This window comes from Falco peregrinus, chromosome 3, assembly GCF_023634155.1.
Source record: "Falco peregrinus isolate bFalPer1 chromosome 3, bFalPer1.pri, whole genome shotgun sequence".
Lineage (NCBI taxonomy): Eukaryota > Metazoa > Chordata > Aves > Falconiformes > Falconidae > Falco > Falco peregrinus.
Window position 1 is genome coordinate 16,930,334 of NC_073723.1, and position 23,285 is coordinate 16,953,618.

The 23,285-nt window shown below is 41.9% G+C and overlaps 2 long non-coding RNA genes across 2 annotated transcripts in view; one reads left to right on the forward strand and one right to left on the reverse strand.

The window, feature by feature from the left end:
* The window catches only part of LOC114013233 (uncharacterized), a 43,220-nt gene extending 38,006 nt beyond the window's left edge, over positions 1–5,214 (forward strand). The window contains exon 3 of the long non-coding RNA XR_003556115.2: positions 2,417–5,214. This is a non-coding gene — a long non-coding RNA (uncharacterized LOC114013233). The remainder of the gene's footprint in view (positions 1–2,416) is intronic.
* Positions 1–23,285, reverse strand: part of LOC114013231 (uncharacterized) — a 61,440-nt gene that overhangs the window by 7,024 nt on the left and 31,131 nt on the right. Inside the window, exons 4-7 of the long non-coding RNA XR_008746447.1 lie at positions 23,008–23,161; positions 21,334–21,456; positions 11,779–11,914; positions 7,105–7,220 (exon numbers count right to left, since the gene is read on the reverse strand). This is a non-coding gene — a long non-coding RNA (uncharacterized LOC114013231). The remainder of the gene's footprint in view (positions 1–7,104; positions 7,221–11,778; positions 11,915–21,333; positions 21,457–23,007; positions 23,162–23,285) is intronic.

Consider the following 23,285-nt stretch of genomic DNA (forward strand, 5'->3'; position numbering starts at 1 on the left):
TGCAGGCATTTGTATCTCAGCCGTACAAACTATTCTGAAAATGAAATTCAGGATAATCTCCTCCTGGCAGTAAAACTGAGGTGGATTAAATACATATTTTAAAAACCAATGCATTTGGCAGGTTGTTGGTTTAAAAAATTTTAGAACAAAGGAACAAAGAACTGGAAGTCTTCCAGAAGAAGAGATAATTTGATGATTCTCTATATAAATCTAACATTTCTTCATCTTTTATAAATGGAATTTTGCAGATCATTAGTCCGTTAATGTTGTATAGCTATCGGTTGTAAGGATTTTGTGCATGCTTCTGTGTGTGTATGTGTGCGCGCGCGCGCAAAAAAAGCATTAAAACGGTTGAGATATAGAGAAAATTGACTGCTGCATAGTCACCACTTTTCATAAAGATTTTTACTACACCCTTGGTATTATGGATCTATAATATGCAAATGTGTAGCATCATTAATATGCATTTGCTGCATACACCCTCCTTAACAGAGTATGTTATGGGAATACAAATTAAAAACAATACACTCGACTCAGCTAAATTTTAATGGCCCATTGTATGAGCGATCCCTGATTGGGAGGTACCTAAGCCCTTTGTCTTCAATACTTCCCTTCCTTCCCCACATCCATTCTCTGTATTTGTTCCTGTTTTCACTGACACCTCCATAGCTGAATTAATTCATTCTCAGCATAAAAATAAAGTAATATGCAGGTTCCTCCTTGTTACCTTCAATGGAAGTAGCTGGCACAGGAAGAGAAAACAAAGATCTAGAAATAAGTTCAGCCAAGAGTCCCCATGGTGGAATAAGCTGTGCAGCCCAATCTGCTGGCTAAATGTGCCCTGACTTTACTTTGGCTTGTATTTGCTGCTGATGGGAGCTTAGGCATTACCTAACCGAGGTGAGACATCTGAGCACATCCCCTGGCACACTTCTCTCCTGTCTTCCCTTCCTGGCTGCTTGTCGAGGGAAAAGAGCCTTTCGACACCTTCCCTTCAGCCAGCAAAACCTCAGTGCCGCAGCTCTGCAGAGACAAGGTCACTTCATCTGGCAAACCAGACCAAGAGCTGTCTCCGAGAACCTAAAGATACTGACTCACATGCACCAGCGGCTTAAACTGTGACAGCGGATGCAATTAGTGGTCCCAAGCTTTCCCTTCTGATTCCCGAGCAGAGCTGGCACTTGTGCAACCGGGAAAAACCTAAACATGAAGCATTTTTAAATCACCACAAAAGACAGCTGGGCATTTTAAAGTCAACTGGTGTTGATTCAGGTTTGTCCTCAGCTGTGCCTTAAAGTGGAGCCTTTCAGGAGACAGTTCACAAGCAACTGAGACAGGGACACTGCTGGCATTAGGGAAAGCAGATGCCACCCAAAATAAAGCTACCCATCCTCATTAGTCAGCGAATGCAGTCAAGCCTAATAATGAGCTTGCTGCTCTCATTAGTGCTCTATGCCTGCAGGCTGTAAACTTTGTAGATCAGGTGCACCTCCAGCCACACCGAGGGGACAGTGTCATCTGACAGTGGTGTGACAAGGATTGGTAGGGAAGGTAATTCTTTCCACTGCCCCAGTTAAATCTAAGGAAGAATTAGGTTAAAGTCCTTAGTGGTCACTAAGTGCTTAACATACGATCAGTTTATCTTCATGCATTTAAGGCAAACCTTATATAAACTGAAAAATTAAAACCACACATTCACCTCTATAGTTTCCTTAGAATTAATTATTCAGTGATGGACACCAGTGTTATTTTCCGTTACTTCACTATGACTGTCCCAGAGCTCAATCCTTTCAAAATCCAATGGGGAGAAAAATACCATAGCGAGATGCGCTCTGCTGTGCTAATTGGGCTTCCCAATATGGTGTGAGGACATTTGTCGCTCAGCCTGCTTATTCAGTGCTGCATATTCAAGCTGTTTCAGCAGGTCTAGCTGCTCTTATGGGAAATTAAGCTGCAATCAGATTCTGCAGTCATCTAGGTCTAGACTGTGATATTGATCACAGAACAGACAAACTGAAGGAACAAGGTAGAAATGGCCTCTTTGTATATGAGCACAGTTACTTGACAGAAAATGACTTTTTGCAGACGTGAATCTGCTATGTGAGGCATAATGTGGTTGATCCTGAAAGCTGTGGAAGAGCTGGGAAGCCATTGCATAGGAAAGATTCGGTTTATTTTATGCATATATATGTATATACATAAATATATGTATATCTTTAAATATATGCATATTCATAGGTATGTGTATAATGTATATTAAATATGTATTTTTATATATATATATGTATCACATCACTTTTTCCCACTAACTTTTGACCATGAATCTGAGGTACAGTGAACTTTGGAGTAATGATAAGGATCTCTTCCAGATTTATAACCATTAATTACAATGTCTTTCATGGAAATTTCTTCACAGATGTGAATGAAAGAAAACATGCTGCTCTGCTTCACAGACTGCAGAATCTTAGATGCAGTTGCTTCTTTTTGAAACTCTTTGGTAAAACTCAGCTCCTGCCTAAAACAGGATTCTTAAAGTTGAAAACTCCAAGAGACCTATACAAGTTCCCATCATGTGCCAGATTTTCAGCTGAAGTTCTTGTCCATTTTGACTCCTTTATCAATACTTGATGACTACTGAACATAGGTTGTTGAATTTCTTCATGCTTTGAACTAATTTTATCACAACTATAACTGAGATATTGACCAGTGAAGTAGGAATGGGATGACATGATGGAAACAAACGTTTTCTTCTCCTAGTTGCAACTAGCTGATGATTGGATGTGAAATGTAATACTGGTAATGTTCTAAGTGTCCCAGTCCAGAGATGGGTGGAAGAGGGTATGTAATGTGAACCGATCTCTGTATGAAAATAATACTGGCTAGGTTGGGTAAAGGCTATATATAAAAATAAAGATCTCGAACACAGAGGTATAAAACACAGATTTAAATTCCAGAGGGCAAGTGATGACAGGGATAGGGATAGCAGTTGTGAACTAGGATACTATTAGCTCACAACCATAAGTTCCCAACAAAAAATATAAAATCAGTTAACAAGTATTTTGTTCTTAAGTAATATTTAGAGTAGCATTATATAGAAAACTCAAAGCAAACTGATGCATCCAGTGAATCAACACAGTCAGTAAACCTAGGCTGCAAAAAGAATATGGTGAGCATGGTGAGCACTACTGTAAATTAAAAGGAAAGGACTCTTACTGGGGATAATCATAGCTGTGGCTTTTAAGTAACCCCAGAAAACATAACTGTCCAAATAACACTTGATGTTATCTTACAAACTTGCCTGAGATCACAACATCCTTCACATTGTGTTTTCATTTGTGAAAAGGATGACCAAAATTCACATACCTGCTGAAATACAGCAACCACATATAAAATAAGCACTCTTTGTAACTATGATTTCCTTTCATTTCTTATTTCTCATAAACCCCAGAGTTTTAACAAAATTATTGATTCGTTTGAAAGAGAGTCAAAGAGATTTTAAGTGCCCTTGCATCCTAGTTTCTGAAATATTTGATCCATTAATGTCTGTCAGCGGTCCCTGTCAGCAATGGTCACCCTGTTGTCTTCATCTCTGGAACTACGAAGGAGAACCCCTGGATACCAGAGACCTTCTTCACATAAACCTCACTTCTATGGGCTACAGCAAGGGTTGCTGACAGCTGCCTCTGATGTTTGGGTGTCTTTCCAGCTCACAACAAAAAGACTTTGTGCCATAGGACCTTACTGGTGCCAATGATCTTTCTCTCAAAACCAGCAGGCTGTGAGTGCTCTACCAGAGCTTGTTAGAGAAGCGCAATGGCTTGCACATCTAAGAACCATCAGCATCCACCCTGTGCCCGAGCAAAATTTTAAAAGTTCGTGCAAGCACCACCATGTTTCTCAGATTTTTAAAAAACAAAATGAACAGTATCAAATGGAAAACCTAAGAGACCAAGAGATTCACTGCAATAACCACCAGAATGTCAGTGCAACCCCTGCCTCTTACAGCAAAATAGACTTTCAGCAGGGAAACATTTCCCTTAGCTAAAAAAACCCAACCAAGTCTGAGCTGAAGGAGAGTGGCTCACAGCAAATAATTGGAAATCCCCCCTGCTCCAGTCTAGAGCCAATTCACCTTATTGTTACAAAATAAAATAAACTCAAACCAACAGTTGGTAAGATGGTCCTGATTAATCACTCAGTCTGCCACCTGTAAGAGGAAGATGGCAGGTCGCAGTGCCCCTGGCTAAAGGCAAAAATAACTTCTTCAGTGAAATGTCTGTCTCCATGTAGACCTTATGTTCAATAGATGATGAAAGATCATGTGAAAAGCCATGCACAGGGAGGCTCACTCAGTCTGGTCTGGCTGAACTGGCTTTGAAGCACTAGTGTCTGAACCCCTTGCTACAATTAACATGCTCCTTTCCTCATTAATATTGGACCCAGCTGGTTTAGGTCCTGTGTGGATGGATCATCTGGCACCCTGATGAGATCAGTGGAGGAACATAAACACAACAGAAGCCACTGCCATCAAAATAAGCAGTTTCTTCAGCATAACAAAATAACTAATTCACATCAAAAATGTGGTATTTCAGTTTCTCCTTCTTGACCATTAATATCAGCTGGGGGATTTCTCAATGTTCATCAAAAAAGCTGGTAGGTATGGCACAGTACTAATGAGGATAAAAAAAAAAAAAAAAAAGGACAAGAGGAAAACTAGTTCAAGCTCAAACCCAGATTTGGTTTTTTCAGCTGGAGCGTCCTTGATTTTATTTCTGTTAAGATGTAAATATACTTAGCCAGAAAAGTATACAGACACAAAACTTCAGAAATTACAGACTCAGTATATATAGGTACTGTTTTCCATCCAAGGATCTTTAGATGCTTTAGAGAAATAGATTCCAATGTGTCTGGGCATGTTATCCTACTCATTTGACAGACAGAGAAAAAGGGGGAAGAGAACAATACCATTTCCTACTGTCAGAAAACGAGCCTCTATCAAAGCCTGGGCCAAACCCAAAAATCTTGACCTCTTCTTGTGAGGGATGTTACAGTCCACTCCAAATGACTCTGGAGGTTATAAACAGTTTTCTTTTCATGTTCTAAGACATACACACACATACCTATAGTAAAAATGTTATATTAGTTATTGGTTTCTTCAGGAAGCCAATGTTTTGACTGCTCTAAACAATTGCTCATTAAAAGGCTTAAAATAGGTTTGTTTTATCAACTTCTTTCTCCATGAAACAGAAACAAAGAAGACAATGTCTCTTTCCATTAAGCTGACAGCCACTGCAACCCTCGCGTTTCAAAACAGCTAAGTTTTCTGTTTCTGTAAATTAGTGGAGTGGCACCTGAGCGTGCTCACTCATGCTTCACACAGAACTCGTCAGTAGCGGCTGTACTGATGGGTTTATAATACCTGCAGTCCCTGCGGGTGACGAAGCCTCTCCTTGACAAGCATCCCTGCACAGAGCTTCCCTGGCAGCAGCTGGAGCCCAGGGAGGGCGGCACCCCACCAAAATTCTGAGAAAGCAAGGACTTTCAAAGCTGTTTAAAACATTTATTATGGGAAGCAAATTGTTATGCCAAGTGAAATCTTACATATTGAAACAGTGCAAATCTTAAGAAGTCTGTGTTCAGCCAACTTGAGAGGCTGCGAGGGCATTTGTCCTGGGCAAATGTTCACACTGTCAGCCCATGGGAGCCCTGCTCTCCCGAAATTTATCTAGAATACCACAGCAGATGAATCACTTTTCTGGTAAAAGCGTTCCTGTGTGTACTATTAAGAAAGAAAATGGGACTCTGAGTGAATTTAGCAGAGCTTTAACTGGAGTTGAGTAATGTGGCCAAGTCCCAAACTTCAGCAACACATGCTACTCTGCCCTCCCGCTACTCATAAACAACATCTTTCCTTGCTGCTTTCCAGCCAGTTCACTTCCCTTTCTAATCCCAGGAAGTCACTGCCCACCCTTACATGCTGAAAGATACATTTTAATCAAGCGGCGAACTGAACAGTAGCATAATTTTACTTAAAGCACACAGCAAGCCACACTTTAGAGCTATTTGGGGAAGAAACTAACCACAGCTTGGCAGCCCCCCCTTGCAGAGTTCAGGCTGGGTGGTCATTTGAGCTAGGGACAACACAGTCAATTCAGACAGGTGGCCACTAAGTCAGCCCAGCACTTTTGGGGAATTCAGTTCTGCCAGTATCCAGGACACAAAAAAGGAGACGCACACCTTCAACTCCCTGCAGCTCTGAGTAGCCTAGACCTGCAGGAAGAAAATTATTTCTTTTTCATCTTCAGTAGCTCATCGGGGGGGGGGGGGGGGTGTGTGTGTGTGTGTAAAAAAAAAGGGGAAAAAAAGCACCAGGAAGCACCAGGAAAAATGCAGTTCAGGCTTAACAGACTTTTCCTGCCAAAATGTCTGTGTATGTGTGCATTTTGCCAAAGCAAAAAAAAAAAAAAAAAAGACATTTAAAAACTCTCCCCAATTTTTTTTGACCCAATATCATTTGATTAAATCAACGTATATTCACAAGAAGTTTAAGAACTCCATTCTTCTGTGACTTTTCCATTCTTCATTACCCCCTCTACTTGCTCTACTTCTTAGTTCATATTTTTTCAGGTTCCCACACATCCTCTACGGTCTGTGTACCATCGTTCCTGGTATGTTAATTGCTGCCTGATCGGGAGGAGCTGGGACACACTGCTCCTACCTACACCCCTCAACAGACGTTTCAGGAGATGGAGAAGAGGGAAATTGGGCTTTGATCCCTTTAAGGCATAATGAGACACCCAGAATGTTTAGTGAAGAGGGCAATGATCACCACAAGCCTGCTGAAGACCTCTAATTCAAAGACAGGCTCCCAGGCTCACAGAAGACAAGGAGTAGAAAAGGGGTAGGAAGAAACAACTCTGCATTAAAGGAGGAACGTCAAAAGCTGAAAACTGTTTTAGCCAATAGTGAGGGCTAAGGTTTACCATTAATATTATACCTAGCTTTAATGCTGTGCTCCCAAATAGATTGAGAATTGCAAGCAAACCTTTCACCCTGAGTCATGAGAACATGAGGACATTAGAACACGCATTGCTCCCTACATACCATTTCGTCTTATTTTGTTCCTCTTTTCCTGTTGTGTGACTGGTATGTTATCCTCTACTGCCTCAGTGTCCTCCAGATGATGTCCATCCACACAGCAGGAGAAGGAAAAGAAATACCTAAAAGATTCAGATGTGCATTACAGCCACTGTCCAACAAAAACACAGAGAGATGGGACAAAGTTCCCATCATACTTTGTCCTTTCATGCATGTCATCTGAAGGTCAGTAACTCCCACTACTTGCTAGCTGCAGCCACTCAAATTAAAATCAGTAGGCTCTGGGTCCCTTTAAATATCACAGAGGGAGGCCCAAACCTCTTTAACCATAAAGATAACATCTGCCTCAAAAATGGAAAGCCAGAGAAAAAAGCCCAGACAAAACCAGTTGCCTAAAGCAAATAAAACATTGGGCTACTCATTAAATACAAAGGGCAGAAAAGCCTATAAAAGAAATTTTAAAAGCCTTAAAAAAACAGTATTTTTAATATCTTCATTCTCTGTATCTTATATTTTTAAAGGTCTGTAAAAAACAGCTATCTGTAACATATCTAGAAATGTCACAGTTTTACCAGGGTCACTTGGAAAGTTAGCAAAAAGGGGTCACGCTTCCAATCAGATTAATATACTAACGTGCCCAGCAGTAGATTATGTTAATTTTGACAGTATTTTTTAATATTTGTAATGCAATACATTAGTCGACAGGATTTCTAAGCCTTCTTGGAGCTTATTAGTCTGCCTTTATAAACCAAATGTCAGCTTTATCAAAGTCAGACGTTAATTATTAGTGATGGGCGAACCTCAAAAGGTTCAGAGGTTTGGTCTAGTTTGACTAGACAAGCATAAGACCAGCTGCTTTTGCAGCTCATGTCAATGGCAGATTTGGACTCCTGATTCTGCAAATGTTACACACTTATTGAAATGTAAGCACCCAGACAGAGCCTGCTACGTTTGAGGAGACTACAGAAGTGCATGCAGCTCAGCAAACATGGAGCTGCTTGACCCATCAGTGTCAGACTGCAACATCCCAGACTTCTTGCGTCACTCAATGCTGCAGCGGATGTAATGGAGCAATGCACTGTAATTGCATATCAAGAGAGGAGGGGAGGGGAGGACATTATGATCTGTTGCTGTATTATACTAATGAGAAGACAGAGGAGTCATACAAACATCCCAGGACAGACGTGTACAGATTCGTATAAATTGACACATTAGGAGTCTGAACCCAAATCAATATATTTGCAAGTGCTGTGTTTAAGCTGAGGAGCCCAGCCTCTTAACAACGCTTATTGGCTCAACCAGAGTGACTAATTGCTTGAGCGGAGCATGCCAGCATGGCTATATGGCTTTTGGGTTGAAGCCTGTAATAAAGAATACTGGGTGTGCCGGCATATGTCAGTGAAGACAGGCCTGAAGGGGACATGTGTGAGGGGCTGAGGTTTTGGCCTGAAAGTACGATTACTTACAAGAAAATGGGAAAGTTCATTTTGTTTCTTTACTTCTGTGGGTAAACAGTGAAGTTTTACTACATGGCAGAGACTGACTGGGAAAACCTGTGAACACATCAAACAAGCAACAATAGGATTTCACCAGCTAATGTTTTTCCATGTCCTGCAACAACAGTCCTTCTTCAGAGCAGAGTTACAGTGCTATTTCTTTTTCCTTCTGTTTAGTTTTATTTTTAACCTGAGGTTATTGTTATAACAACACATACTGCTTATGCATGGTCCATCCCTTTCCCCTCCCACCTGGTGATAGTTTAAGCCCTGTATGCAGAGCCTGTAGAAGAGAAATTTCCCCGCATACAGCCACCTCGCATACAGCAAAAGCCACCAGATTTTGAGGTAATCTGCAGGAGGGGTAATTTCAATCTCACAGCCGATACCTGCTGAATCCTCACACCTCTGTTAGCCATCTTCAGTGCTGCTCTTGCACATGGAGGGGAATGTGGGCACCTGCTACTGCATGTCAGCTGTGGTTTAAAGAAGGATTGAGCCTAATTCCATTTTGAAAAGAAACAGGTACGTTCCTCCAGGGCATGGTTTCAAGTTATGAATCTTACATGAGAGAAGGTGCCTATGTCATTACAATTTCTTATGTGGAGGCCCTTTCTCCATGCAACTTTTGAGAAAATTCCTGACGTTCTTCTAACTTCCCTCATCTGTTGCATGGGGAACTTTAAGTCAGGGACACTAAGGCTTTTTTTGGAGCGAAAACAACCAGCAACTGTGATGTTGAGTGTAGAACTCCACAACAGATCTGGGCACAAGTAATCTTTTTGGATTTATTTGGCAAATTGGTTGCAAAGCAGGAATCTGAATGTAGCTCTCCCAAAGCCCAGGCTAGCACTATAGCTGCTGCGCCAACTGCAGTATGAGGCAAAGATCAGCAGCAGGTTTTCCCCCATCTGCTTATTGCAGAGTGCTCACATCTTCTCTATAAGTGTGTGGAGATGGCCAGTGGTGGAGAAAACATGGGTTTAGATGAACTTGAAGTTCGCATCAGCCCAGCCACTCCAGTGTTGTCAAGCAAGCACAAGGACAGATGTTTTAAGCAACTGTGTCAAAATACGATTCAGATGCCAGTATCATTATAGTAGCAAAGCAGCAGAAAGCACAAAGGTGTATGACATTATAATCATGATGAAAGCAGCAGTCAGTGGTGGAGCAGATGTGATTGCAATCATATCAAAAACAGAGACAGCCAGCGTGAAGGCAGATGGGGCTGTAATTGAAACAAAGGCAGCTAAGCTACAAGATGGAAGGTACTGCTGCAAAGCTGGTGAGGCAGATGCTACTGCGACTGGACCAGATCTGCCACAGGACCTGCAGCAACAGCAGGTGCTGCAGCTATCTCAGAGCAACTGGGCATGTGCTCAGCAGTTGGGTAGCTGGCATCTAAGATGCAGCTGTAGGTGCTCTTTAGTTTTGAATTCCTGGCAATCACCACTTGCTGAATGGGGCAAGGGTTTTTACCTTTACACAATAATTTCCTCCAACCATTTATTACAAAACAATCTCATTTGTTCACTAAATTATCTGACTCTAAGTTTTTAAGGCCAGAAGTCACATCCATGGCTGTCTATTCTGGCTCCTGGCATGGCAGCTACTGCATTTCACCCAGCCATCACCCAGGCAAGCCCATAGTTCTCTCTTCACTTACCAAGAGAGATTAATAGAGGCATCTTTTCTAGATGTCCTTTACACAACAGGATTTTGGAAGGAAAGCTTGTCTGGCATCAGCACATCCTTGTAAAGGGCCTAGGTCAGCTCTGAGTCACATCAATGTTAATGTCAATTTATGCTACTCAGATTGAAACACTTCCTATCACAGCTTATGTCCTCTATTCACAATTTTGTTGTTTGTGGGGACTGTGTGGTTGCAGTTATACGGATCACCACAGTCACTGAATGCCCCAAAGCGATGGCAGTTTTTGTGGTCACAGTTTTCACTGCTGATGCTCACAGGCTTACAGTACCTGGGAGCCAAACTCCCATTTGAATGGGACAGGGAACTTTATAGCAGCAAACACTGATAGGGCCGAGGCAATCAACGCTGTCTTTGCACCAGCCTTCACTGGCCTCTGTGTTTAGTGAGGGGCTTCAAGGAGAAGAGATACCTGCAGAGGATGAGGATCAATCAAGGATTACTCCTCAGAACTTGACCCATACTTGGCCCATGGAATCAGATGGGCCACATCCAAAAAGTATCCCAAAAAATCACGAGAAAACTGGCTGATTTCCTTGCAAGGCCTCCTCTTTCTATTTTCTTTGAAAGGCTATGGAGGTCAGGGGCAATGGTATTAAGGGATAAATATTGAATCCATTTTCAAAAGAGGCCAGAACACTTGCCCTGTGAGGTGAAGCTGAGGGATCAGAGCAGGCTCTGCCTGGAGGAGAGGACCTGGTACAGCAGTATGCCAGTACCTACAAGGAGGTTATCCACAAGATAGGGACAGGGTCTTCACAGTGGTGCCTGGTAGGGTGGAATGAGAGACAACGGGGCCAAACCAAACCAAGAGAGGTTCAGACTGATTATAAGGAAAACCTTCTTTGCCCTGGTGATACTAAAGCAGTGGAACAGGGTGCTGAGAGAGAGGTTGTGTGGTCCCTCTGTGCATCAAGGTTTTAGAAATCTAACAATTTCAAAATTGGGAAGTGAGGTGTGAGGGATGCAGAGCTCCTGAAGATGGTGACGTCAAACCAGACCTCGGTGAGGTCCTTGCTGCAGGAAGGGAAGTAAAGCAATGTCATGACACTGAGATATGCAATCATGCTCTCATCTTAGTGTCATCTCTGTGTCCCTTGCAGCTCGCTTTCCAGTGCACTTGTCACCTCTTTCCTACCTCTACCCCTTATACCATTCTGTAACTGAGAGCTTTATACCGCAGCCATCTCTGTGAATGTGTACTCTTTTCAGCTGGACAGGAAGGTGACTGTGACACTCGCTCAAACCATCTCAATAGATTGGGTTGCTCCAAAGATTTCACCAACTGAACATCTCTGTCTCCAGCCTGGGTCCTTGCTCAGCCTTGTGACCGTCTTGTCGTATCCAGACAGAGACCACTTCATCAGATAAGTAGTAAAAATTATGCAAGCCTTTCCCAAAGACAACACTACATTCTGATAGTTTAGAACATATCAGGCAAAAAAAGATAGAATTCAAAGCATAAAATCTTACCATAAGGTAGTTTGTGCTGTTCAGCATCCTTGTTCAGAAGCCATGCATTCCTATAAGCTTCTGGGCTTGCCCCCAGAATGAATTTTTTTTTTTGTAGAAGACAAGCTTGAACACTGAAATCCAAAGATTTGTGAAACTGGAAGGTAAACAGAAAAATAATGTTTTCCATGAGCTTTAAGATGCTGGTGAAGGAAGAGCGAGCATTACAATCATGACCAGTTACAAAGACACGCTTGCACGCTTAGGGCTTATTTACTTAGGAAGGAGAGTCTCAGGTCTCTTTGAAAAAAGATGATGTTTTCATTGACTATCCATTACAACTGTTTGAACATTTCTTGAAGTTATTTGTAAGTCATTACAGACAAACATTTCCTAATTGTGAGTGCAGATGATGAAGACTGAATCTTAGTCCCTGAGAAATAACTTGAGTCCTCTTAGTTACTCTAAAATAATTGATATGACAAGCTCCAAATTTCTTCCTTTCCCTCTTTTTTTTCCTTCATTTCTAACTGTAATTTCTATTCAAATGAAATCTTAAATATTCTGCCCTGACCTTTGCTGGAAGGAATTTAATTACCTGTAGAGTTTACATAAATTATGTGGCCTGTTTGTCTAAGATTAATCCTACACAGAGATCAATAGAGCCATGCAACATCAGGATAAAATGGCTTCTTGCAAATGCCACCAAAGGTCACAAAAATCTTTCTGGAAAGAGGGGGTGAGAGACATGGTGTGACACATTCCTGTCGTCAGTCCAGTGTATGTCACTGCTGCTACCTCTGCAGCCACTCAGGGATGATTTATCAGCTGTTAGAGGACATTTGGTACAAACACACTATAAGAACCAGCTGAGTAAAATTAATTGAATGTGGTGATGACTACAATTCATCATTCTCAAAAAATGGCTCAAAAAGTGTGAGAAGGATGATACATTGACCATAACACAGATAAACTGCTTTTCATATCAGTCTTTGGGAACAACCTTAGGCTGCCACAAATGCTATACCAGTTTTCACACAGAAAAGACAGCTCTTACTCTTTGTTTATGAGATGAAGAGGACATGCAGAGTATGCCTAGACAGGAGGCTCATTACAGATGACATGTTTGTAACTTGGTAGAGCTACTTTCTGTGTGTGCTAGGTATATGTTTACCAGCAAAGTTGAGTTCATTCTCATGTTAGCTTGACAGAATTAATGCAGTGAAGTGAAATACAGTCAGCTTCCAGGTTCATCAAGGCTAAATGGAGGGCCAAGAAATGTTTTTTCCTGTGTTAAAAAGAAACAGCGTTGAGAGAACAGAGAAGAGAGAAACAAACAATATCCTACCTGTTAGAGCAGCAATGTGAAAAACTTCCGAAGACTTTACCACACATGATTCAAACCATATGCTCTAACCTCAGTTTTCCACTGAGAAAACCTCTGATTTTGATGATGAACAGCCATATTCAGACCCTCACAAGACATAAGCACCAGGTGAAAAACTTTTTGATAATATTGCTAATGTGAGGACAGATTTTGACTCTAGCCAATTAGCTCTGTGCCAAAATAGGAACTGAGCTTTTATGAAAATCAGATCCTCACTGTCATGACTAGCATTATTTTCTTTAAATCTCCCCCAGGTGGGCAGAACAATTTTAACTTAAGACTTTGAGAGCTTCAGGTTGTGTTTCCTGCCTCTGAAAGAGTAAAAAAAGAGCAGACCAAGTGGTACCTTAGTTTGTAGAAACATGATGGAGGTCTCTGGTGAGAGCCATCTTTTGGGTCACAGTGTGAATGTCTTTCTCAGCTCTATTTGAGATAAACTTCTATCAGGAAGTGGGACCTACCAGTTTTATCTCCAGTGTATGAACTGCTGGGACTGTAATAAATGTACATTATAAACCAACCGGGAAAGTTCATTTTATTGCATTTCTGTGTGATACAGCACAACAGTACTTGACCAAGTACTTCTGTTATACAAAGCAGTACAGCGTGCAATTTCACACATAGAATGATGACTTGAAGCTATACAGTCTGGAGCTTCATTCAGAGTGTGGTTGGATTCATGCCCTTGGTTTGATCCACTGTGGAGGGGAGGCTCAGAAGCTGAATTTGAAGTGGGATAAAACTTGGATTTTTAAATGGCCCCAAAAGCCCAGTAGCGTTTTGATGTGGAATTATGCTCTGAACAGCATTAGCAATATTAACAATCTTTTAATTACTGTGCAAGCCTCTTTCGGCAAGCCTGGAGTCAGAACACCATGCTGAGGGACCATTCAAACAGGAATGATACACTCAGGGTAATAAAATGCCTATTGTTTCTCTGTCCTATAACAAAGCCTGGAAACCACAGATGAGATCAGGACCATATTTTGCAGGGCACTGCACACACAAGCAGGATGAGACAGGCCTTCCTCAGCTCACAGGCCAAGGGAGACGGAGGGAGAAGAGTGAGGACGAGGAGAAGGGTCATCCCTCCATTGCCTGCTTTGGTGAGAGCTGCAGGAGCAGACCCTGCCTTCCCACTCACAGCCCCGTGCAAAGTGGGCAGTACTGCCTGCAAGTGCCAGCTGCAGCTCAGATGGAACGTTTTAGGTCCCTGTTATAACACCAGGCCTTCATGTGCAGCTCTCTTTTCTGACTTGGAGCCTACGGGTGCCAGAAGAGGTCTGCTCACTGGCATGGGTGGACACACATATTTGATGCGTGGTTTTGCATTATACCAACCACTGCGGGGCTACACCGGGGACCCTGTACAGGGAAAACTGGAAATTGTCTACTGTCTGTCAAGCAACAGGAGACACTGATTGCTGGTGTAAAAATGCAGTTCAAATAATTAATTAATGAGAGCATCCTTGAGTTTTTCATCCATCTCCCACTTGGTGTTGATGGTGTGGGTTAAGCTGAATGTGAAGACATCCATGTACCTTCTGGGCTGCTGCCAAACTCTTACTGGCACCACCAACCCTGAAGCAGGCTGCTAACACTTGGGCTTCACAACAGATCTGTGTGGACATCTACCTTTTTTTGATATTTATCGAGAAGTGGCAATTCTATTAATACTGGCCCATTTTGGCACAGCACAAGGCAAAGATTCCCGGCAGCCTGGAGATGAAGTGCCCTTCAACAAGTGGACTTGTATTAGAGCAGCCCACTTGCTGGCCAGGGCACATCAGGCATGTCAACCTTCAGTCTCATCTCTGAAGGCCATGAAGCACCTTTAAAGTTCTCTTTTCCACTGACCCTCAAGAGGATCTTTGGCCAGTTTTGCGTTCTTAGGGGATGGGGATATGGGACAAGATATCTCAACTGTGATATGAAAGTGGAGCATAATAGCTGTGCAGTTAGGCATTGTCAAAATTATACTTCCATTTAATCTGTTCCAGAAACCCAGCTCTGTCTTTTTTTTTTGCTACCTAAGACAAACTGTAACAGACAACTCAGGGGGGTAAAATGTCTTATCAATAGATTGTGGTGGTAGTGACACAGGATTTTAATTCAGGAGGATATATCTACATGCCTTCTATTCCCTTAGGGACTATATTATATGCTTGCTGATGTGAAAGACCCAGAAATGGTCCATACAACCATGTTAAACATTGTTTCCGGTACAATCTTAACTTAGAAGTTTTATTATGCAGTTACATGATGAGCTATATGAGAGGAGTAAGAGGGGGATATTGTTTCATTTCTCTTACAGGTCAGGACACCACCACCAGAGATCATAAAGCAGTTTATAGGTTGTGAGATTCATGCTCCAAAGGAAAGAACACACTTGAAAAAAAAATGAAAATAACAATGCAAACTGAGTTACAGCAGTTTTTTATCTGTGTGTGTTACATCAGTGCAAATCTGTGCAAAAAAAACCCAGCTCAGGTTAGCCACTTTAGGCATTTCTAAATATTCTTGATTAATATATAATAATTAAAAGTCTAAAATTCTTGAAAAAATATTAAAGACATTATAATTAATGGCAGAGTCAAAATTGAAACTAGTAGTTATTGAACATCAAGCATTTTTTACTACATCTAACCTTAGCTATAACTACAAATTCTCATCATTCCTTCACCAATCATTTCAAATATTAGCCCAAAACCTTTTTGGCATTATCCCTCTATTAACCATCCAATGATACATGAATTTTAGTACCCAGGTCCTTTCATGTGCCTTTCCTTGAAGTGAAATTCTTAGCTGTGAAGGGGCTGTGGCACTTCACCCCATCTTCCCAATGTTCTCTATGCAATCCCAAATGGTAACCAAGCACAGCAAATGTTTATGCACAGAGCTGAAGAGCTGAAACAAAGCAGCAATGATGCCATCACTGAGAACTGAGTGACCTTTGGCAGAGCAGCCCTGACTCCAAGGTCCAGCAGGCAAGGGGATTAATTTTACGGTCTGGACAGTCCTGAATTCCAAGCATAGAAATTGGATGTTTGTAATAAGCTATTTACAGTTGCAGTTCTATTATTTTTATTGGTCCTCAAGGACTCACAAACAATGCTGCACAATTTGGTCACCATCTCCTAACTCATTGTGTATTCACTGTCTCCATAAATAGATGTTGCTTTTTTGGACAGCATCCTCCATATCTCTCTTTCAAAGCAAGGAGCCACTGGGCTAGGAATTATAAAGGCTGACAGTAAAAGAAAAGACAGTTTTCTCAACTCCCACATGGCATGGCTATAAATGTGCCACCAGAGGAAAAGCTGGGAACTACAGGAGCAACCACAGCATTTTTAGTGATACTTACATATTTGCAGAATGTCCAAAAGAGGAAAGTCCTATCAAAACTCAGAGGACAAAACCTTCTGATGAAATCTTTCCATGCTGTTGCAACCAAAGCCTTTCCTTGGTACCCGAATACCACAGAGAAGCTATCCAGCACATTTTATATTAGCATGCAGTTTTCATCCAATGTACAAGGCCCAGGTGAATTTCTATGGGCAACTCATTCTAGATATATAAGGTATATTGGTGGTATGATGTATGAGTCATTTTTCCTGAACATCCAGCCTAAGGGCTGCAGAATAAGGGTCTGCAGGGGCACATGCTATTCAGGAGTCACGGCTGCAGCTGACATTATAAACCTTAACTCTGCCAGGCACCATTTTCCTATCATTCAGTTCTTCATTTTCCATGAATCTGTAGAATATTGCAAAAGCTCAGTACAGGCAGTATAGATTTATCAAGTGTGAAGCTGGGAAGCCTCATATACCAAATATGCCTTGGCTCCACTGCATTTCAAGCAGCAAATTTGGTCCATATTCTGCTCTTTGAAACACTTTTCATGAACCAGCCTCACAAAGTGACTGATAGATATGTCTGATTGTAATAATGTTAACTAAAGGTTAAAGCAAAAATAGACAAGGACTACAGCCTGCCCTGCAGAGGAATCAGATTAAATTGTAAAGTGAATTAAAAAAGATCTTTTTTTCACACTTTCCAATGAAATGACTGGGGACACTAAGCAAGAACTGGAAAGGGGAGAGAGGTAATTATATACTCCAGTGCAAACTTGTGCCATCATTACATTGATGGTATCAGTATAATACCTTCTCCCAAAATTACAGGAGTGAAAGGAAAGAAACCTGATGGGAAGAGGCAAGACCCTCAGCCTGTAGTGTATGAGTGGAGCAGACATATAATCCCATAGTCAATTATTAACCAAGGTCAATATTTATGGCACAGGGAACCATTTCAAGTGTACATTATTTATGTAGAGACCTGTAATGAGCACTTCATGCTCAAATAGAGAATATATGTACTGGGATAATTTTAATAAGAAAGCTGCCTGTCATGGGAAACAGGATATATCTCCTCGGAAATGGTCTGTGTGTCTGTCTGTCCCTGACTCTTGCTCCGATTGAATCAGTCAATATTCTCCACCATTACAATTCACAATCAGAAATATCCTTCAGCTGCAAGTTGGCAAGAATGGAATTAGATGTTTTAGACTTTGGTTTTGAAACTCCTATTTACGCAAACTGAATCCAGACTGTGGATTTTTCTTGGAAAATGGTAATGTAACCTAAATTATGTGAGGAACTCCAGCTATCCATTCCACATATCCAAGTAGACTGAGGCCACTGCTGGGAGCATTTTCATTCCTCGACTTAATGTAGTTTCTGAATCACACTTCCATTTGCCTCATGAATCCTTCCTCCTCCCAGAGTATGTATCAAGGATAAGGATGTGATAAAGACTCTTGAACTAGGAAATGACAGCTTTGCTGTGACAACTGCTGAAGAAACAAGTGGCTGGTTTATATGACTGTAACATATGAGCCTTTGCATTTGGGATTTGGCTTGTATTCCACGCATTCATACAGCATCAGTCATTTACTGACAGCCCGCTCTTTATGCTGTTGCTCACACACAGAAGGGTATCATAGTATGCTGAGTCAGGTTTTAAAGGAATTTAGGCACATAAACATGCTGAATGGCTTCTAATAGGATTTCCAAATATGTTTAAGCACACAGCTTCCGAAAGGTACCTCTGAAAAAACCATAAAGCAGCTATGGGCACCTTAAAGTGCTTGAAAATCTTATAATTGAAAGCAAGTAAATTTCTTGCACTCTTGCCTGCAATTTTCAACAGGGGCTGGAGAGCTCTAAGTGTTTTGGACTCTTAAGTTGCTGTGTTCCCTTGAAAATCTCAGCCTAAGACCTTATCAAGTGCCAACAACATTAGAGGAGTCTCAGCAAAGTGATTTAGAAGTTGGTACTAATAAGCACTCTAAATCAATCCAAAACATGTCTCATGTTGGGTGACGTCTGCTATTGATCAGAGGGACAGGACAAGTCAAGTCAAGGAAACATGATTGGGAAAATAATAAAACAGCATCAATGAATGTTTCAAGGTGGGTTTTTTTTTTTAGCTTGAGTGGCTACACTAAAGCACACTGCTGGTCCAGAGGTGATCATCTGTGGGCTACTCCCCAGACAAAGAGGAGACAGTGTACATTAGAGGAACGGTAAAAATGAATTTCCCTCCTCACAATCCTCTGTTCAATCTACAGTTTATTTATGCTGTTCTTAACATTGAGACTATACCCAGCTCATTCCTTTCTGACTGATGATACATTGCTTAAATAGCACATTAGATGGGTACTTTTTAGGGATCTGGCAAAGCAGTTGATCTCTCTGTGAACAAACTAGGGAAAATACTGTCAGCTCACAGACCTGCTGATGGGCTTAGGTAGGATTATAGCCTGGAAAAGGTAAAGAAGTTGGGGGATCTGCTTCCTGGATAGGGCTTTTCTCAAAAAAAGCCATCTACAGGGATATTCACCCTACCCAGAGGAAGCTTTTTCCCTAGGGTGACTGAGGGCACCTTCTGTCCCAAAGGAAGTTCAGCTATTGTGGTTGCCTGCTGGGTAGAGTTGTGCTGTTTCGTCTTTTCCTGTTGGAACTGAAAATCTGATTGAGAAACATCTTTCTGGCACAATTTCTGAAGGCCACCCACACATCCCTGTAACTTAAATTTCTATTACTTAACATAGAGGTAACCTGTCTCCCCAGGGAAGAGGAGGAAGGGATTATGTTGCAGTTGCAAACATCTGTAGGGAAGGAAGCACATGAAGCATGTATGTTTTAAAGAGGGAGCTCAGGACAGGGGGAAAGAAAAGCTCTTTGTTGCCTGGAAGGAAGGATGTTCTTCCTCCAGGGGCAGATGAGGAAGGGGATGTGAGGTCATAACTGAGAAAGGTGAGGTGAACTAGGGCTGAACGTCACCTAATGTGAAGCGGCGAAGGAAGAGAGAGGGGCCCTGTGGTGGTATGGCTGTTTCCTCACAAAGTGACCTGACTGCAGGCTGTCCTGGAGATGCCACACCTTGTAAAGGGTCTTTGGGCTGAACAACATTATCGTGCATCTAAAACTGCGCAGGGAGACACTGCGAGTTAAGGCGAACCAGCAGCCCCCCTGCCTCACTTCAGTGTCTTTTCCTTGGAAGGGGCTTGTAGTAGAACACATCAGTTTGCACTCCTGCCTTTTTACTTTTGGCAACATGAAGTAGTTAATGTATTAAAAAATAGCAAACTTAAAGCTCATGCAGGCTACTCTATTGCAGCTGTAAAAAAACGCTACACTGGTCCAGCTGGGTTGCTGAAGAATAACTCAAGACAGCTGGAGACATGGTTAAAGAAACAGTCCTCCACAGCTGGGCCTCCTAATGAAAAATATCGCGTGACAATCTCAGAAAATTGTTACTACAGAGAAGAGAAACCCTGGAGACAAGGGAAAGACAGTCTTTGGGAGGTGCAAAATTCTCACAGTTAGCCAGAGAAAGTATTGTGTACAGGAGAGCTAGTGCAGCCTGGCTTCCTATGGGTTTGTGCCTGTGGTGAGATTCATGGTTGTCTGCTCTGAAACAGATGCCAAGCGAAGCTTTTATCAAGGCCAAGGAATTAAAAATATCTCCCTACCAGAAGGATTCTCTTCTGAGTCTTTCCCCCAGTGAAGGGATTAGTAGTCTCTGTCTCTCTCCTACCTGCCTGCCTAAGACTTGCAGGAATTTTCTACTGCTTTGTGTGACTGAAATGAAAAGAGCTAGCGGGTTAAAAATGCATCTGATGGAGGAAAAATACACACACACATACAGATCATGATCCATTCCGTTAGGAAAACGGGCTGAAAATATAGCTGATGAGGAACATGCTAACTATGCAACGTATAACCTCTTTAGCCCCTGAAGCGTCTTCCTGGTCTGGAAGTTTTTGTGTTATGTAAGGAGTGGGAAAGGAATGACAGAGCGGTGCAATAAGAGCACTGAGGGTTTAAAGCTGGCAAAAACGAACCTGTTATTTTCAGCTGCTTTAAAGAGCTCTGGATAAGAGCGATCCTGCAAGCTGCCTGCCTGACCTATGTAACAGGAGTTTCACTGGCTTGCATCAGCCAGCCGCTGGCTCTTATACTAACCAGGCCAGCATTATTGTATTACATTTAATGGAGCTCCTTATGTCATTCCAGCCTTGTTTCCTTTTTCTGATCCATGTGCTTTCCCTCCCTCCCATCACCTCTCCCTCATCTCAGCTGGAGTATGCATACGTGCCCCTCTTCCCCCTGTACCAGACACCACTGCAGTGCAGTGCTTATGATTACAAATCATCTCATTAAAGCCAGACAGCCACTCAGCTGGATGCAAATTACTGACCTCCTCAATTTATGAATGTCAGACTTTTCAGGGTGGGAAGGGAGGGGGGAACAGGGTGGAAAGCGTTCCATTAAATGGTATCCATCAACCCTATCACTTTTATAAGCTAATAAAAAGGCTAAAATGAAGTTCATTGGGACTGGCTGGATCTAGTAGTACCAGCTGGTTCTATGAAATATTAATAGAAACAAGACATGTCTCTGCGTTAGAGTCTGTTAGGTGAAAGGATGATATTGTTATTGATAAGTTACTGCCCTGTCCATTCTTCTGAATGACATCTTCAGTTTCCTTCTGGCAGTGTTAATCCTCCTATGTATGTGACAAGACAAGGCTAAAATACAGGAGAACCCATTACTGAAGAGTAAAGACCCAGATTTTACAGAGGATAAAAAAGATAGCCCCAACTTGCAGGTGATACCTACTCTTTTGACCCTTTTCCATCATATATGAACTTTGCTGCCTTTCTGTGATTCCAACACGTAGCTTTGGCTCGCACTGGGAGAGGGAGGTGTGGCAGGCAAGGTCTTGAACCTGAACCGTGAGTCCTCGGGGGAAAAAAATGCAAGCTGTATTGAAGAATTCAGACTGCAAAAACACTGCTTAGCAGCACGGCAGAAGAGCTTGTTTCAGACAGTTGGATGATGAAGGTTTTCCCATTGTGATGATGGCTGCTCAGTTCAGCAAGTCCTTAGGCTTATTTTGAATTAAGAATAAATGCATGCTAAAAAATCTGCTGCTTGCTGGGATATCTGGGCAAGCTTAACATTCATATATCAAGGCAATTAGCACAGCAGATCCAGACAGATAGGAAACAAACAGAAAAACCAAACAATAAACAGGCCCGCACTATCTCAAAAATCTACAGATGGTCCTTTTGGGTAGCATGAGCACTATACCATTAGAGGGAAGGAAAGTATACCAAATGACGTCTGCCCTATGGCTGAGCAGACCATTTCCATCCATGTTAATATCAATTAAGCACTTCTCACCAGCGCTGAGAAACATTCTCCTCTAGCCTCAGCCAACCAGCTGGGCTGCTGGGGTCTCTGCAACTACTGGGCAGTACAGTCTGTGAAAGAGACTAAGAACAACTAATGGAGATCTCTTTGAGATGCTGTGAGCAAGAGCTTCACAAAGACAGAAAGATACATCATAAAATTTTTGTTCTTCTGCGTGTCTCTCCTCCCAAGATAATGGCCAGTCACAAGCTTTTAGAAACAGAATAAATGCACTAGAACATATCCCTTGGCAGAACAAGGCAGATGCAATGATAAATTAGCTGGCGGGTGGAAGACTACCTACTGTGCAGAGAACAGGTTGTCAAACAGATTCATTTATGGCTGTGAGAGTGATCAGTCGGATTCTGAGCGGTTAGTGGAAATAATTGTATCACATATTAACAGCATGCTACTTACAAAGGACAGATACGCTGTTGACTAGATAGCAGAAGCACAACTTGTCATTCAGCAAACATATACACAATAAATTTGAAGCTTAAAATCAAATCCTTTAAATTTTCCCAAAAGAGTTCAGTTCAGAGCAGAGCTCAAGCATCAGCAATGTCAGTCAAAAAGGTAACAGTAGCAACGAAAGGCTGGCAAGCAGTTTATAGCGATATCTTTATATTTTTGTCACACCCAGAGGGGACAAGGGCCAAATGAGTCTTCAAAAAACAGTAGCTAGTGCACACACAGACATCTATTCGCCAAGTGTCATGCTGCATAACTGCTTACAGCCAAAAATATCCATTACTACAGTGAACAGATGTAAGCAAGAATAACAGGAAGGAAGTGCTGCTTAAGAGAAATTTTGCAGTGATACTCAAAATGATTAAAATACAGTAACGCAGGCAGTGAATCTCTCTGGCCAACAGTAAACCAACCGTATCTTCACAAAGCATTTTGTGAATTTCAAACTGAAGTTGAAAAAGTCCCACTTTTTACTTGAACTGCTAGCATTTTAAACTGTCTTTCAGGAGCAGTTCTGATGGAGTTGCCACCCCTGCAAAGATGAACAGAGACTTATCAGGAAATAAGCACCCCTTGAGCTGGAGGAAGAGTAGGCAATAGTTAGCATGGCAATCTGCACTGTCTTACCACTGCACGGATTTTGGCCTGGCTTGGTGTGCTGGCTTCAAGGCAAACAGTTGGTTGCAATATTTTTTTTTTGTCAGAAGTCAACTGGAGTTTTTAAAGGTGGTGGGGGAATACTTTAGTGAAATAGTTCTCTTCCGCTGATCAGCATCTTCTCCTGCTTCAAAGAGGTGAACTACATCAGAAAAGAAATGGGCAGAGCAAGCAAGTCCACAACAGACACAAGGGCTCATGATCTTCACTTGTGCTTCACGGCAGCACTCTGCCCAGGGGCAGCAGAC